The 17,550-nt window shown below is 38.2% G+C and overlaps 1 long non-coding RNA gene and 1 pseudogene across 2 annotated transcripts in view; both read right to left on the bottom strand.

The window, feature by feature from the left end:
- The window catches only part of LOC145480812 (uncharacterized), a 39,917-nt gene that overhangs the window by 21,210 nt on the left and 1,157 nt on the right, over positions 1 to 17,550 (bottom strand). The window contains exon 2 of the long non-coding RNA XR_014048549.1: positions 15,286 to 16,763. This is a non-coding gene — a long non-coding RNA (uncharacterized LOC145480812). The remainder of the gene's footprint in view (positions 1 to 15,285; positions 16,764 to 17,550) is intronic.
- On the bottom strand, positions 6,444 to 15,277 carry LOC145480803 (uncharacterized; annotated as a pseudogene). The gene is made up of 2 exons (XR_014048548.1): positions 14,966 to 15,277; positions 6,444 to 14,892 (listed from the first exon to the last, which is right to left on the bottom strand). The product of XR_014048548.1 is annotated as an uncharacterized LOC145480803 (transcript).

The following is a 17,550-nucleotide window of genomic DNA, read 5'->3' on the forward strand; positions in this document are numbered from 1 at the left end:
TTAGCCTTGATGACAAGGAAGTTTCAGAGGCATTTCTTCTGCCAGTGAGGGCTGCTAATGAACCGTATCTACGCTCCTTTCGGTACAAAGTGTTGAAATTCTGTTCTGTATACTAATGACCGCCTGTGTAAAATAGGATACGTTTCTAATCCCAACTGCACCTGTCATCAGCTAACGGAAACAATATCCTATATTTTGTTCGGTTGTTCTTTTTCATTTTCTTTTTGGCATGAGGTTAATGAAAAAAATTGAGTAAAATCAAGAGTTGCAGAAGCCTCTCACTTACATATTGCGATGTTATTGTTGAGTCTTTTGAGGAGGAGATGGATCTACTTAATTATATAGTAATTTTAGGAAAATCTTTCTTGTGGACTTGTCGATGTAGAGAAACATTACCTTCCTTGAGCCACTTCATAAGTATTTAGGCAATTAAATATGAAACTGAAAAACACATATTTCAAATCGAATAAAATGAGTTCGTGTAAAGAATAATGGAAGATCTTTTAGGAAACAATTTCAACTAATAATTAAAGTAGACAACGCTATTATTAAGGAAAATCGTTAAGTTAAATAGTATGAAGATAAGAAGTGACAAAATCTTTTTTCTTAATGAATTCAATATGGTGTCATTGTTAAGCTCTGTAAACCAAACTTATTCGTTCTTCTGTAACTTAATTGTTGAAAAAAGAATTGTAATTGATGTAATTGCGGAAATAAAAAAAAATCCCCGATGAAGAAAAAAAAAACATAACGGCAACGAAAACGTCACCAAACAAAAGATTTATGGAGTAGAATGAATGGCTGTGCACGTGCGTTTTAAATCTTTGTGCATTTTGTAGCCGTGACGTGAAATGAACAGGTTCTGTGCAATTTGAAGAACGTGGGTCGGGATGGCAAATCTTTTGTATTGCTTTTTGGAATTGATCGCTGGCATTACATATTTAGTTTGAGTAAGTTTTAAGTACTGATTGGCGCACGGAGCAGATATCCAGATTGTTACGAGATTAGAAATATCATTTTTTTTTTCCAGGAGTCGTCCCTGGCGTAGGTATCGTCGTTGTTTAAGCTAACTATTTCATTTCTTATCCACAACTCAAAATTCATTCTTTCATGTATGAAAAACACAGGTTTTCGCATGCAGTTTCCAATGAAATTGAAAACAAAGTAATGAGTTTAAAACCAGTTAAGAAGTATGATCTTTTAAGTCGATTTCAATAAACGACAGAAATTCCATTTATTAATTATATAAACTGTGTTTTTTTTTCAAGGATTTCCAGTTCCACGTCTAACTGAGCTTCTATCATGTCTTTAATATCGATGTGTTAACACAGTTTTAATTTTCGTTCTATGATCAGTTATAATAATTCATGATGTATTCTTTAAAATTAATATTTTCTGAATATTTTAGCACAAAGTTCCGTGGGATAGGTAATACGGCCTGTCAACAATGCTCCTTTCCCCATTGGAATGTCATTCAAAACGTTTTTTCCCAAGTAAGAACAATTTGGTTTTGTTAAATTTTTAAACGGAAATTTGATGGGAGAAACTTTTTTCTTAGAAAGAGAACTCATCGCCGCAAATTGCGAAAAAACGTTTTCTCCGCGAAATTCAACCTGTAGACCTAAATTAAGTCATGCCAATGTTTTTTTTTTTTTTAACTTTTGCTCTTTCTGATCTACCTACGAATCTGTGAAAGATTTAATCCTCCAAAGAAGGCATTGTACAGATTTTGAAGGGCCAATGTCCAAATATATTCTGAAATCCACTATCGACGGTCACTATTTTGGCTGTTTTTCATTCTTTTTTGGGGGTAGAGTGGCGGGAGAGGGTAAGTTGCAGTATTCAAAAAAGTATCCTTACGTGCTTTCATAAGCATGACGTTACGGATAACAAAAAATTTACTCAAGGCTCCATAGATGTAAACATTATGCAAGTAAAAAAACAAGTTGGGAACTAATTTCAAAGGCACTTCAATAAGCTTGTATAATGTGGTATTGGTAGAAGTCATATTGCCAAATCCTGTGTTAAAAAAGTCTAGTGACGGTATGAAAGTTGTTTCATGGTATCCTCTTACAATTGCTCACCAAGTTCATTCAATAATCTCCCTCCAAGTAATTAAGAAGGAATCCACAAGACGTTCGAGTAACAAGTGGAAAAAAACTTTGTACCGAGATTATTCCCATCGTATAGCAGACTTCTGTGCGACTGTTTCAAATATCTTCTCGAAGGAAATTATTTCTAACAACACCAAATGTCCAGAACAGATTTTGAAGTTCATATGAAACACTTGAAATTACTGGTGAAATGAAACTGTTGATGACATGTTACCTTTGTTTGCACAACTTCTCTGAACTTTGAAATTTATTTTCTCACGTTTCCATGGGAAATTGTTTCCGGTGTTATTTCAGGCAACTATTTATACCTCAAGCTTTTAGAAAATGCAAAAAGGACTATAGTATACTCACAAATATTCTGGAAGAAGGTTTTTGTCCAAGAAAAACTGAAATTGGTCAATTTCCTCTCGGATTTTGTCTCAATTATTATTGTAGAACTAATTACTGATTAGATCTGAATAAGGAGACTTATTCAGAGACTCAATTCAATGGAACATTTTCATGTGACGTCATCAAGTTTTAAAATCCAAACCTAAAGAGCCACCAGAGTTTCTATCCTCATCAGGCAAAAGAGGTGCGAAAAGTATATATCTTCACAACATTTCAGCGGAACAACGTCTTTCGTTTGGAAACAAATGTATTTTGAATTTTAGAGTTATGGCAGTGCGGGACGTAAAGCTACGATCGCGTTTGTCGATATACTTGTCTCATGATTGTTAGCCCTTCGTGAAATAAAAAAGTAGTAGTAAAGTGTTAATTTATAGGTTTGTGCAATGCAGGCAAACAGTGGCCTAGATAACCTAGTAAGCTTCATATTATCACACTATTTTCCGGCCGCCATATTGAATTGGCGAATCTTTGCTGACTTTTTTGCTGACATTTTTCCTCATTAACATACCACTTTGCAAGGAGAAGGTATCACGCTAGACAAGAATTGACTACAACAATTTAACTTAGTAACTGGTGAAGCTTTTGGCTCTTTCGAGAAGAAATTGGCTTTCAAAAACTGCAAAATTTCTCAGTGGCAGAAGCGCAAATGAGCTTCTACATTTTTTGTAAAATTTTGAGTTTTTAAACCCGCGTCGCTCAAAAAGTATTCAATACATCGAGTGACAAAGCTGATCATGCTATGCCCTTTCAATATTCAGAGCTAATGTTTTGGTAGATCCATCAGAAACTGTATCACTTATGGAGCAAATATATACACAAAGATTCGCTTATTGGTGTACCACGGAGGTACACCAATATGGCGGCACCATACTGGGCTCTATAAATTTGTGCAAAACATTTAGGCGAATATCTGAAGTTTGGGATAGCGCGTAGACCTAAAACCTGCAGAGGTGCCTTCTTTATTTATCTTCTATAAGATCGCATTTTCTTGTTTGTTTGTTTGTTTTTTCATTGCAGACAGTAAAAACGATCTATTGTAGTCCGGATATCTGACTGGCTGTGCCCAAGATTTTTTCAAGATTCAAAACCTTCTTTACTCGACAAAAACAAAACAAAACAAAACAGCCTTTCCAAAATTTTTTCAAGATTCAAAATCCTTCTTTACTCGACAGAAACATAAATAAAACAGAAGAAGCCCTTTTTAGAGCAATCTTACTTTAAATTTTAAAAGTAATTTTGATACGGTTGTACTCAAACAGCACTTTTACAAGTAGTTTGCGATGTATGAGAAGGGACGAACTGGAAGATTAAAATCTTTCAATCAAGATACTTCACTTTATATTCTCGAGAATACTGCTCAAATGTAAAGGATGTATACATGCAAAACAACAATGCGATGTATCATTCATCTCAGGCTTAATGGGAAAACTAGTGAGCTTTCAGGAGTTGATTTTATTGACAAGCCGCGGTCATGTCTTAATTACTACCCCTTCCTCTTCATTTAAGTTTTTCTCGAAAAGAAACCACCATTGTTTTCAATTAAGCAAAATATTTTTTTCTCTTATCTACATTTCCGCAACGTTTGGTTATGGTCTTCATCAACACCTTGAAAAATATATGAATTACAAGAAATGATATTCGAGAGTTTCAGGTTGACCTTCAGCATCACGAACTGAGTGGTAACTTTTAACACATCCCGTGCTCAAAATGTATATTCTCATTACTGGTTTTCTCATATTGTTTTAAATGTTAACTCTGAGAATTTCGTTTTTCAAAGTGGTAACTCTTAAGTACGTCCCATGCTCAAAATGTGTATTCTCGTTACTGATTTTCTCATATATATTGTTGTTAATATTAATTCTAAGAATTTGATTCTTCATCAAGACAATATCTTCTAGTTAATCAGTTTCTGAGATTTTCATAATCTTACACTGAAACTGTTAAAAGTTAACGAGAGTAGAAATTATGTACTAATCTGAGATTTGATGTTTCCAATAGTCAACTTGTGCCAGAGTCCAACAGTACATTGCGATCCAAGATGGCTGCCCTTTCTGTCAACAATGATATATCAGCCGCCTGGAGCGAGAGAGACAGAGAAAAAAGAATATTGAATCAACACTACCTTGTCAACTAATAAATTTACAGCAGTGTTAGGTACAGTTGATAACTATGTAAATTTTCATAAAACAGTATTGTTTTCATGTGTTTTCGAATTTTAGCATTTTCTTCAAAAACGAAATAGAATTCCCATGGAATCCAAGATGGACTGTATTGTTCGCGCTTCTAAGAATCAGGGATAATGCTTTCTAACTTGGTTATAATATAAGCTAGCTATTAAAATTGGATTTAATGATTATTAAAGAATCTTTTTTTATGACTATTTACGTCGTGGTATTCTCCTCTTCACCTAAACGTTTTCAGACGCTTAATTCCAAGAACGTAAAATGAAAAGTGCAAGATGTTCCTTCACATAATAACTCCAACCCCCACGCGAAAATGATCTGTACCAACAAAAGTTCGACCCAAAGTCCTTCCAAACAAACGGTAGTCTCATTATAATAATTATTATCGAACATAATACAATGCACGTGTATTGTACTGTCATAAACTATGGCATTTTGTGGACAACAAGACAGCCGTACGCTTATATGCAGCAATGGTACGAAACTTGAAAATCTATCAATTTTACAATCAGAATCACGATTTTTAACACTCTTGGATTGTAAAGATAGGAAAACCATTGTCTACTTATCTGAGCTGAGATGTTTTTCCAATAGTCATCGATCGTACGCCAGAAGTGAAGCTCTGCACACTGCCATCCAAAATTCAGTTAACGTTGATGAAACTCAATTAATTAAGGTTGATGAATAAATCCAGAAACTCGTGAACTGTCCTTTAACACATCTTTGGTCATCCTGGAGATAGCGGAGCAAACGGCAGCAACTTTAGTTGTTTAATCACCTAGGTTTACTTATGATTATTTCATGGACAGATAACTTGCTCACCTCAAAAGCTTGTTCGAATGTTGTGGTCAGAAAGTTGAACCATAATAAATGGCCGTTACAAATTAAAACAATCGATTTGGAACAGCTCTTCATCTTTCATGTATTTCTATTCAACTTGGTAGCGTAAGAATGAGTTGATAATGAAGGAAAGCCGCCATTTAAGATAAAAGGCTTGCTGTAAGGTTAATAACGCGATTTACTTACTTTTTTAATTAATCCTCCTCGTTCTCTGTGGGACACAAGGCAGCCAAAATCCATCTACATTTATCTCTATTTTGTACGATATGTTGCTGCTCATTGAGCTCATGGCAGGCGTCAGGTGGTTTTCGACCAACCAGGTTTGCTGTTGCCAGTTGGTGTCCATCTCTAGGCAACCTTGGGAAGTGGGTGGTCAATCCATCGGATTCATCTGCGTTTGATTTCCATGACAACATTTTGGCAATAAGTTTTTCTGTCAACGGATCAGAGATAAAGAGCAATATTCACTGCTTGCAGACATTGACGTCAATTGTTTTGAATTTAATTTTTGTACAACCAAACAACTCTTTGTTTCAAAAGCCAATTGCTCTCATGTTGGCGAACAGTTAACAATATAGCTAGCCTAACGAGCTTGCAAATCTTTTCCTGCGCTGAGAAGTTTGCTATTTTTTTCTCATTTTCCTCATTGAACTACGTCTATAGGCTCGTCAGTTAGCTTCAGCTCAGATAAATTTTTTTTTTTTAGAATTAATAAACGAATTTGCCAGTGTAGTCAATAAGTTAGAAGTTCTTAGATTCTTGCTATGGATTTCAAAAAAGTTTTTTTTTAAAACAGAAAAACCCGATCGCAGGACGATAAACTGAAGCATTCTATGAATGGATTATGTTAAAAAAAAAAAAAAAAGTAAAACTTAAGTGCCACCAAATCGTAATATCTTTGACTCGGTACTCGATTTCCTGTATTTGTAAGATAAATGAAAAATGTTTTAACTTAATAGTACGAAATAAATAATACGGGTATGTGGGTTAATTTTAAGCAAAAATACGTCCAAATACGAGACTCGTCCATTAAAATTACGAAACATTCAGCACCAAGGTACACAAAATTACCAGCGACATGTACTCATTTTGAAATCTCTCACATTCTTTATTAAGTTGCAAACCGGTTCTAATGTTACGTCTAAATGCCCCTAAACTAGACTTAGCTGCAAAACTTCAAAGGATTATATTAAATGAAATCTAGCGACAACTGTGATTCACTTATCTGAACTTCAACGGAGTTGTCGTCAACATGAAACTTGCCAGGAGTCCATAGCTGGTCGTGCTACACTTCATTTGAATTGGTGAATGACGCCTGTCACTCCAATTCAATTCCTTTGGACATAACTTGCTGCCTCTGGTCAATTCTTGTGAAAAAAAAACAGGAAAGTCATGGTTAAGTTTTTCGCGTGTTAACTCAAGCAAAACTGACTTGATTGAGTATTAGTATCAGTTAACGGACGTCTATCGGCCTTGCGCTTAACAAAACTCCCTCAAAATTAATGTGGAATAACACTTTTAAACGACTACCAACAAAGTGGTGCACTGCAGTGGGAACGAACTGAAGATTAGTTATAGGTTTTGATATAACTACATAACTGTTCTCTTCGTATCAGAGCAAAGGCAAAGGCGGTTGGAATTTTCTGTTTTTATAACAGTTAAAAAGAGTGTACATGGTAGCGCTCCGAGGTGACGAAACAAATTGCGAATGGCAAAGTCAAACGGCAAACCAAGCAGATTATCAAGCTGTAAACAAACATTTTATCAAAAATAATCATTCAGTTACACACAAGAGAAATGCCGTTTGTTATTCGGTTTTTCAACTTCGCCTAAATACAGTCTTCGGTGTCAAGGAAAACCACATGCACCTCGAAGCTTTCACAGCATTGAGGAAAGTTTTATTATACCATTAAATGATCAAATTGAAAGACGAGGGAAACAGCTAGGACACGTAACTAGCTAGAGAAAATGTGGACTTACCTGAAGGAAGCACATCGGCTAAGATGTCTTCGCCCTTGCCTTCAATTCAACGGCGATAAATAAAGAAAATATGGACTTGCCTGAAGGGAGCACAGCGACTAAGATGTCTTCGCCCTTGCCTTCAATGCAACGGCGACTGACGCTAAAATGGGTGTGTCATTCTACACTTCTTTATATATACCCACATTAAAATTCATTACAGCCACGAGAATATGCTTTGAACAAAGGAAATGCATCCCACGTTAAGATTGTGTGCTTTGAATTGTGAAAAATGAGCAACTTGGGAGAAAAACACGCACCTGAAAGGAATTTTGATCCGAATATGCTATGTTTGTAGTTAATAGGCCAATTTTGATATATTAAAATTCTAACTTGGCTCTGCGAGGCTTAACGGAATAATAAAAAAAGAAGTTAATTATTCATCCCTTAGACCCGAGGCAGTCTCTTTTGTTTTATTCCCCTAAACCTCGGAGCCAAGTAAGACATTTAATAAATCGAAATTGGCCTCTAACTGTCGAAAATCTCACAGACAAGAACACCGCGGTGAAGCGTCGTAAAACGTACTTTTGGTCCAGCTAAGTAATTACAGTTGCGTCATAATTCAACTTTAATAATGACGACATTTATGCGCGCGCAAATTGTGACGCATACTCAGTTTTCTTACCTCTTTTTCACGTCTTTGGAAAATATCTTTGGAAGAAAAACTTTTCTCTGACAATGAATAAGCTTACGCAATCGCATGAAGATCTAACCGTCGATACAACCAACATTTTTAATTTTGACCGTAAAAATTCCTGCGGACGAAGTTCGCTGAAAAGAACGTGCTGCCCTGCGGTATTTTAATTTAGCGCTTCTATATCTAGAATTCAGTTTCTTTGTAGAATTTAAATCTTGCCATTTGTTCGAACATTTTCTTTAATTCTCATAATTTCTCGTGATTTTTTTTACGGCCTATAGCCAAATTTAAGCTTATTTAAAGGAGCTCAGTCACGGTTTGCGCATATTGAAAAGTTTAGTCTCAATTTTTCAAATTCGTCGTTTGCAATCCGTGTTAATCTTCTCTATCCTTAACCATCCTTGTTCCTTTATGGTTTATCATTATGTCTTTGGTGTTTTTCTATCTTATTAAACTGTTATTTTTCAGGTTTCCTGTACCCTCCGTATCTGAAGGTTTATCCTGTCCATTTGACGCAGTGAACTAGCTTTTTCACTGCAAAAGTACACAAAGGAAAGGTTAACAAAGTTTGCCAGAGATAAAGTTCGATAGACTGTAAACAAGCACGCGCGGATCCATACCGGTTTCAACCGTTTTACGGAAATCGGTCAGAATTTTCATAATAAAAAAAAATCAATAGATATGTATATATTTTTAATAAAAGTAAACTGCAAGTTGAATCTCGAAAATAGTTTTGACATTTATTTTTTATTTATTCTTTTTTTGCCAATTACCGGAAATAGACAAGGGTCATAGACACGTTCTAGTGGCAAAATTTTACAGCCGGGAAATCACGAGTCTCCCGACGGCGGTCACGCCATCACATCATCGCCGCGGGCGTCTAGACCAAAATTAGATTTCCCCGGGCGATTTGTGCAATTCTGCTACTCGGTTAGCCTGTCTGATCATTCAACTTCTTTGGAAAACGACTTCAACAAGAGTGTGGAATAGATAACAACGTCAAGATGTCACGAATTACTGACTACTTCAGGAAAAAAGGTTAGTTCGGGTCTTTGTTAATAATGGTTGAGAGTGGACAAATTAATTTTACTGAAAAGTTATTTTCGTTCGGTATGCACACGCCTGGCTGACGTGATACCCAGACGTGTTTGTCTGGGCTGAAATTTGTCCTCTTGGTAATACTTGAACAAATGATTTATCTTTGCAGTGGAAACTCGTTCTAGCAATGGCTTTGAGGCGACTGAAAACATATTTACGAAGCACGATCAGTTACAGACGAGATTGACAGGACTTGCCTTGCTGCACATTCATTACAACATGGACATTGACTTTCACGAAATAATTCGCAGATTTGCAAGGCTTCATCCAAGGAGAATGGAACTGGCAAATATATTGTCTGACTGACTCAAAAAGCCAGGAAAGGGTACTTTAGGTAGTTAAAATTGAAAAAATTTCCCGGGGGAGCATGCCCCCGGACCGCTCTAGGAGCTTGCGCCTTCGGCGCTCGTTTTGCACTAAATCGGTCAACATTTTTCCTAGATCCGCGCCTGCTCAATGAAACGTTACGTAAGGTAAATCAAATCCGAGCTTATCTTGGATTAGCTTAATCGTGCTTAAATGGTTTGAGTAACTCTGTCCATGTCTATAAGTTAGCTCAAACAGGGTGTTTTGCATGCTTTCGATACTCCCTTTAAACCTGTTTACCTTTCAAAACAAGAGATGTGAGATTACATTTCGGGCGATGAAAGCAAGTTTTCTTTTCAACTGTAATTATACGTTGGTCATAATAGTAAAGATCGCACATTTTCTGTACAGCAGTGGTCATGAATACAATACGCACCACACTGCACAGTCGTCATATGTTGGTGCTGAAGATAAACACGACACTAACTACATTATTAAACAGTGTTGAAGTCCATCTTTGAATTAATTTCCAGCTCAGCTTCTACGTGATGAAGAGTGACTTCTGGAAAAAAAAGTGACTTATGAATACGAATAAGAAGCGATTTTTCTAAACATTTAACAATAAAAAATTGCGATAAAATATTTCTAAGCGTATTGAGAAAGTTAAAAATTTTGTTAAAAAACGAAGACGTTTCGACATTGAGCTAACGTCATTATCAAGTCAAAATGATAGTTGATAAAAAATGTATAAATAGTCAGTAAAACAATAGTTCAATGGATGTGTTAAAATGTTTAAAGTTAAACAAAGAGTTTCGCACGGATGGAGTCAGTTTGCGTGTTCAAGCTTGGATTCCGTTTCTTTATGCAAAGCATCTCATAGACGAGGCAATCAAATTACCCTTGGCACTTTCGGAGAATTCGAAACTGGCTTTCGTTGAGGAGGCTTATGTCCCCGTGGGCTTCCAAAAGGTGTTTTCCAATCGCCGAGTTTTTATGTTCAGCAATGCGTTAGTGGAGGTGTCGGGCTGTGTAGCCGACATAATCTGCATCGCACAGATCACATGGAAATAAGTAAACCACGCATTGTTGATTTACGATCGGAGGCTTGATTTCTTTGGGCTTGAGATCTTGTTCCAGTTTCTTGCTAATAAATACTGGTTGTAGGGTAGTGCCAATCTTGTGGTTGAGATCGCGCATTTGCCTTCTAACTGCATTAGCTGATGTTTGGTCCTTGAAGGGAAGACTAACTCGTAAGACACGGCCGTCTTCCACTTGTCTTTCACGTACACCGGATGAAAGGTTCAGGATAAATTTGTTAATGGTGGAATTAATGGTCGTTATTGGATAATCAAGTCGAATAAAGATGGAGGGAAGTCTAGTGCATTCTTGATTGAAAGCTTCAGTTGAAGAAGGTAGGGCGTATGCACGATGAATCATTGTTTTGAGCAAGCAATGTTTGTAGCGTTTATCCGTGTGGCTTTGGAAATGCAACAGCAAGCCAGTGTTAGTCGGTTTTCTGTACACTTGTGTTTCAATCTTTGTTCCGTTCTTGATTATTTCCATATCGATAAAGGGGATCTTGTTATCAACCGGAAGCTCCATCGTAAACGACAGGCTGGGGTGGAGGCCATTAAGGGTAGTCAGGAAATCAACTGCAGCATCAGTGCTAAGCATTTTGGCCAAGGTATCATCAACATATCTCTTGTATAGCCTAGGCATCAAACCATTACGGGTAAGCTTGTCTTCAAGGTGACACATGAAAACATTAGCCATTAGAGGACCAAGGGGCGAACCCATTGCCACGCCGTCGACTTGCTCATACAACCGGCCATTAAATTGGAAAAGCTGGTTAGTAGTGGCGATTTCAAGGAGTCTGGCGAGTTGATCCTTTTGCAGGTTAAGGTCATAGGTTTGGTTGAACCAATCGTTGGCAAATGCTTTGTCGACTAACATGTTGATAGTCTCATTTAAAGGTACGTTTGTTAAAAGGGATGCGACATCGAAAGAAACCAAAATGTCATCATCTCCAATGGGTGAGTTGCGGATTTCTTCAGAGAAACGAATGGCATCGGTAATGGTGTACTCGTTAATAGAGAGTGGTTTCAGTGTTTCCTCCAACCATTTAGCCAGGTTGTAATTGTAGATTCCAGCTGCAGATAAAATAGGCCTCATACTAAGATTGGCTTTGTGGGTCTTGGAAGACCGCAAAGGTGAGCAAGTCTGGAACACCACACCTAGCTTGCGCGCTCCTCTCCGCTGATCAAGCCCTTTAAACGGCCTGCTAGACGTTGTATGTTAAGACCAGGTTTCACTAGAGTAATGAGGACAAGCATAAGAAAATTAGGACACTTGAATGAAGCATAAGGAGACAAACAACCGCAGCATTAACGGGATGTGGGATACATAACAAAGAAACACCAGCTCATTCTCATCAAATAAAGCCGTGCTGGGGACGAGAATGGGGGAGCCACCATTTTATTTTAGATACTTTCGCAGAAGTCTGGGTCGTAGTGAGCTGTACCTGGTTGACTGCCATGTACTAATGCTTCAGTGTGTTTGATGTCACCGCGTTCTCACCTCAATTTAAGGACAGCATGAGAATAAAAAGAGACAAACATGTTCGTTCAGCATGTGTTTATGTCAGTCTAGTGTTTTCACTTGCTTATGCTTGTATTGCTTATGTTTATGCATATGCCTGTGCTTGTACTTAGGCGTATGCCGTGCCTTTATGTATCTATTTTTTTGCCTATACTTGTTCTTGTGCTTTTGATTACACTAACGCTTGTGCTTTACTGTGCTTCAATTATGCTTATTCATGTACCTGTCCTTGTTCTTATGCCTGTTTTATTACTTTTGCTTGTGTTTGCGCATGTTTTGTGCTAATGCCTGTGCTTTCGTCTGTTCTGTGCCTGCTTGGTGCCTGCGCCACTATCTGTGCTTGAACCTTTGCTTGGGCTTATTCTTTTACTTATGCCTGTTTTTGTGCTTGTGATACTTTATGCTTGTATTAAAAATTGTGCCTGTGCCTGTATCATCTTGTTCGCGCCGCCCGCGACTATATATGTTAGGAGGTCTGTGAACAGACTAGTCAATCTTACATTCGACTAGCAGGTACCTTTCGCAAGCTTTCATTGTGGTTATTTTCATATTATGAGAAGAAAGAGGAAAACATTAGGCAAACAAACATAGCAAAATTTACAAACTCCGGAAGCTTGATTGTTTTGCATCATTCGGCTCAGACATACAAAATGTACAAGACATTTTTCCTACAACTTTTATTATCATCAGTTATCTCTTTTGAGCACCCATGATAGTGTGTTTTCTTTTCTCAGAGCGGTTTTCAGTTAAGTGTATCATTAGTTTTGCTTCACTTGGTTCAGTGATTGGTTTAAAAAGAAAAAAACTCGCGCTTCTTTCTTAACCAATCAGAAGAAAAATGTCTATCGTGCCCTGCACGTACACGATTTCCCGCGCTTTGCGTCAGCAGCATGTATTTGCTTTGAGTAATGTTATTGGTTCTCTGCACTAGTTTCGTCTTTTGTGACTGGCCAGATTGATAACTTTGATTTTGGTTCTACGACGCTCAGCTGAAAACCGCTCTATTATATTTTCAGTGAATCACAATATGCTCAGTAGCATTCCGGACATTTTTGCTCTTCAGGGCCACCCCTTTCTTCATCCTGCAAGGTTTCCTCGTAAAACTCCTGAGCAGTCTTCCCGTTCCAGTCCCTGAGACGTCTACGGCGGCGTCTGACCGCGAAGTATGCATTTCTGTGATATCAAAAATACGAATTTTAGTCACTCACCGTGTCGTATTGCAATTCCGTGAATTTTGCTGGTTTTACCTTGAATTTCACCCATATCGTCGAGTCACACTTAGGAGCGTACGACTCGAAGAGGCGGCTCAAATCAGTTTGTATGGAGATCAGGAACTAAGATTAAAATCAATTAATGTATGATTAATTCACTGAATTAAGTTTATCGACATATTTTTTGTCTTATTTCTTTCCATCCTGAGGTGTTTAAACGTTATTTAAGTGAATTTAGGCTATTTGCCCTAAGGTGTTAAAGCAGGAGTCTGGCGAGATTAACTTCAAAACTTTATTCGGAAACGATTCGAATTTTCGCTGCAATTAACATTTACTCACAATGTTTTGCGTTGAACGCACAATGCAAGGCCTGCAGAGTCATCTTTTGCTGCAAATCAATAGACATTTCCGAAGTCGAATTTTGCGTGTGTCAAAACTAGCCTTCGTGCGAAACCATTCAGGTCCCGTTCACACTATGCTGGAGGAATTTCAAAAAGGCGCTTTTACTCTGAAAACGCATGAAATGTTTTCCATCCACACTGCGCCGGAGAAATTTGAAAACGCAACAATCACTGATCATTTTGGATTTGTGTTTGAGGGAAACTCGAGCAGGAAAATCACATGATTATCGTGACGTCATCGTTTTCGATAAGTTCCATGGTTTTCAAAATGTTTCCCGTCCGCACTAAAACGCAGAGCCGGCGTTTTCAAATTCCTCCGGTCTGAAGGGCGTTTTCGAAAAGCTCCGTTTTCGTTGCGGATAAGTGTGGACGGTAGGCCTCACTGCTGAAATAAAGCTGCATTTTCAAATTTCTCCAAGGTGGTGTGGACGGGGCCGCAGATGAAAATCGTATAAAAGGTGTTCCACGAGGACTGTTTTGAAACAGAGGCACAAGGCTATTCAGAAATCGCCATGCCTATAAAGCGCACACACACTCCTCTTTTACCATGTTAGCGAGCTGGTTGAAAAGTTGAAATCTCGGCCGAGACTGGGTACGTGTCGCAGCTGACCTGGTCAGGACACGGAACTTTTGATCCTACCAACACCATATAATTTCAGCACTGTGGGGTGATAACCTAAATTCGCTCAAATCTCGAAAATGACAAAATGGCTTAAGGCAGTGTTTAATTGAAAACTTCATTGAGTGAATTTCTCATACATTGATTCAATTTCATAATTTCATTTCCTGATCTTCATAAAACTCTTACATTATGCTGAAGTCTTCAGTTCTTAAAATCAGGAAAGTGATTTTCTCATCCTTAGCTATTTGCCTGTGTAAAACCGTATTTATGCCAATGTCTTGTAGAGTTTGATTTAGGTCAAAGTAAGACTGAAAACGTCAAATTCATGCTAATCTTTGATTAGCCCCCATAAGCAACCGAACCCTGGTTGCTAAGCAAGATATTTTTAAATTGAAGACAGAGTTTTATAAGTTTGAAGCTAGCCTGGTCCAGGCAAGAGGGCGAACGAGAGAAAAAACGAGGGGGACTTAGTCCTCCCTCGTTTTTTCTCTGGCTCACCCTCTTTGTTTTTCGCTCGTCTCCAACTACCGAGAGCCTGGAACAGGCTAGTTTGCAACCTCGTTCCCAGGATCTTTCTCCACTGCCTCCCGTGGTCGTTGGAACACAGTTTGAAACCTGTGTACTTACCCACTGTCAATCACCAATGACGTCGCCAGGCAAATTAGAATTAGCACAGCAACCAACTTTACTTGGTTCATTTTCATCAAACTGCTCTTTGATAGAAGTTATCTGCAGAATGAATAAACTTATGTTGCGGCATAGTCGGGCTTTTAACTAAGTTGTTTACAAAGGTGGGCCAACTGCTACATGTTGCACATGTTTGGTTTCCGGTCAGTTATGCATCGGTCAATTCCAGCAGTGCCCACCCCCCCCCCCCGGGCTAACCCCCGGGCATTAGCATTTTTTTTAAAAAAAATGGGCAAATTCCCCGGGTTGGGGAAACATAAGCTGTCTAAATGCCCCGGGGTGGGGACGAAGAAAGAGGGCAAATGCCCCGCCCCCGGGATCGTCGCCTTCCAACACCTCCGTAGTTTTTAAATTAATCAGTGAATTAACGGTCAACTGTTCAGTATTTTAATGCGACGGTAAGACTTCAAGGACAACAGTACGTGTTAGTTGATTCTGATTATATTTATTTCTTTATATTTGTTTTTAACAGTTTGCTAGAGGATAGCTGGGATTGCGGCGGGCGTGCCCCCAGCCGTGAGCGATGATAGGCGCCTGTATTCGCAGGCTACTTTTTCTGTTAAGAATCAAGACATTTTAAATGATGATGCATTGCATTTTAAGCTTGCAAGATCTGTCTTCAAGATCGCATCATTTGAATTCGCAAACCTTAAGTATTTTAACTCCAGTTTCATGAATTTAAAAAATGCTAGGCTAGTTTTGAATGCGAAATGCGAAATAGTCGTGTTCACGTCAGTTATTGTTTTGTGATAAACAAAATATAGTTCACCTTGTCGCTTATATTTATATGCTTACAAGTAATGAAGAAATATCTAAAATTGAGAAAACATAACTTTAAGTTTCTCTAGTCCCTGACGGACAAGCCATTGTTCGACAAACGCCTCGTCTTTCCCGATGAACTCATCCATGGCACTTTCCAAAACACGTGTGTCGAATGCCCGGGGGTCGCCCCGGGGTACGCAAATGCCCAGCCCCCGGGCCACGATAAAATTGCAGATGCCCCACCCCCGGGACTGACAACTTGAGCAAATGCCCCGCGGTTGCCCGGGGGGGGATGGGCACTGCTGGAATTGACTGATACATTACAGAGGTGTAACAGGGTGATCAAAAATGTGAAACATGTGAGCAACAATGTTGCGTTGAAATACGGTTGCGTGCGTTTGGCCAGGCCTTAAAGTGGAATCAGTAACGAAAGTATTTCGCAGCTAGAAATAAGGGAAAAATACAATAAAAACAACAAAAGAAAGGAAAGACATGTTTTTGAATTTTGTTTCCGTATTTCTAGCCACTGCATACGTTCTTCAGCGTCCCATACAAATTAGAATATTTACGCGGTTTCACAACATCATATAAGACGATGTTCGTTCTCAAAGTCTCTCTGGTATCCCCACAGAAAATACACAAATTTCCCGCTATGAGTGTAGCCGAGTGTGGCAGAATCGGGAATACATGTACAGTGCAGAGAACACAGCGACGCCTCGCAACCGACTGCCACTCTAGGTAGACTAGAATCCCTTAAAATGACCCATAGTAGTACATCTCGACAAACAGTCACTCGTGCTTTATACAGCGATCCCGCAAAGTATGTAAATCTAAATTCTGACATGATGACAACATAGCACAACATGCTATCAAACCTTTTATCATTTCCTCTGACCTTTGCTCCAGAATCTTCGGTTCAGGCGTGTCGCTTGAAAATGGTATTTTCCCAAATAAACAGTGTGTTATCAGGAAAAAACACTCTTGAAATACCTTTCAAGATCAGATTGCAAGTTATTATATATCGTAATGATTGATGAAAAGTGATGAAAAACGGATTATGCTGAGGGATGATGGTAAATTTCCGGCTCTAAATTGGAATGCAAATACAATGAAAAAACCGCAATCTTTGTCTTCTGTTTTACTCACACGAATTTAGACCTCTCAACCAAAATACATTAGCGTCGTACTGAACATAGAAGCATGCAGAAAATCTCATTTTCATTCTATACTTTGAAAGCGCATTCAACTATAAAGCAATCGCTTTGAATATGCTGCGTTTAAATACAGCTGCGTGCGTTTGGTCAGGCCTTAAAATGGAATCAGTAATGAAAGTATTTCGCAGCTAGAAATAAGGGAAAAATACAATAAAAGGTGCGTTCTTTTGCTTCATTTGTGTATTACTATCTGATATTACTACAAGTTGATGAGGAGTTTTAGGAGTTTGACCGTTTTATTTACATCGATTTTAGTGAGTTCTTGCTTCTCTGTTTTCCTTCCTAAAAGTGGAACTAAAACTCGATTAAATCACTTCAAAAATTTTTGACATAAGTAATATGCAAAAGAAGAAAGGGAAGACATTTTTTGGATTTGTTGTTCGTATTTCTAGCCACTAAATACGTTCGTTATCGTTCTATGCAATTTATAACGTTTACGCTGATAAGAGGTCATACAACGATGTTCGT

This window comes from Orbicella franksi, chromosome 3 (genome assembly GCF_964199315.1).
Source record: "Orbicella franksi chromosome 3, jaOrbFran1.1, whole genome shotgun sequence".
NCBI lineage: Eukaryota > Metazoa > Cnidaria > Anthozoa > Scleractinia > Merulinidae > Orbicella > Orbicella franksi.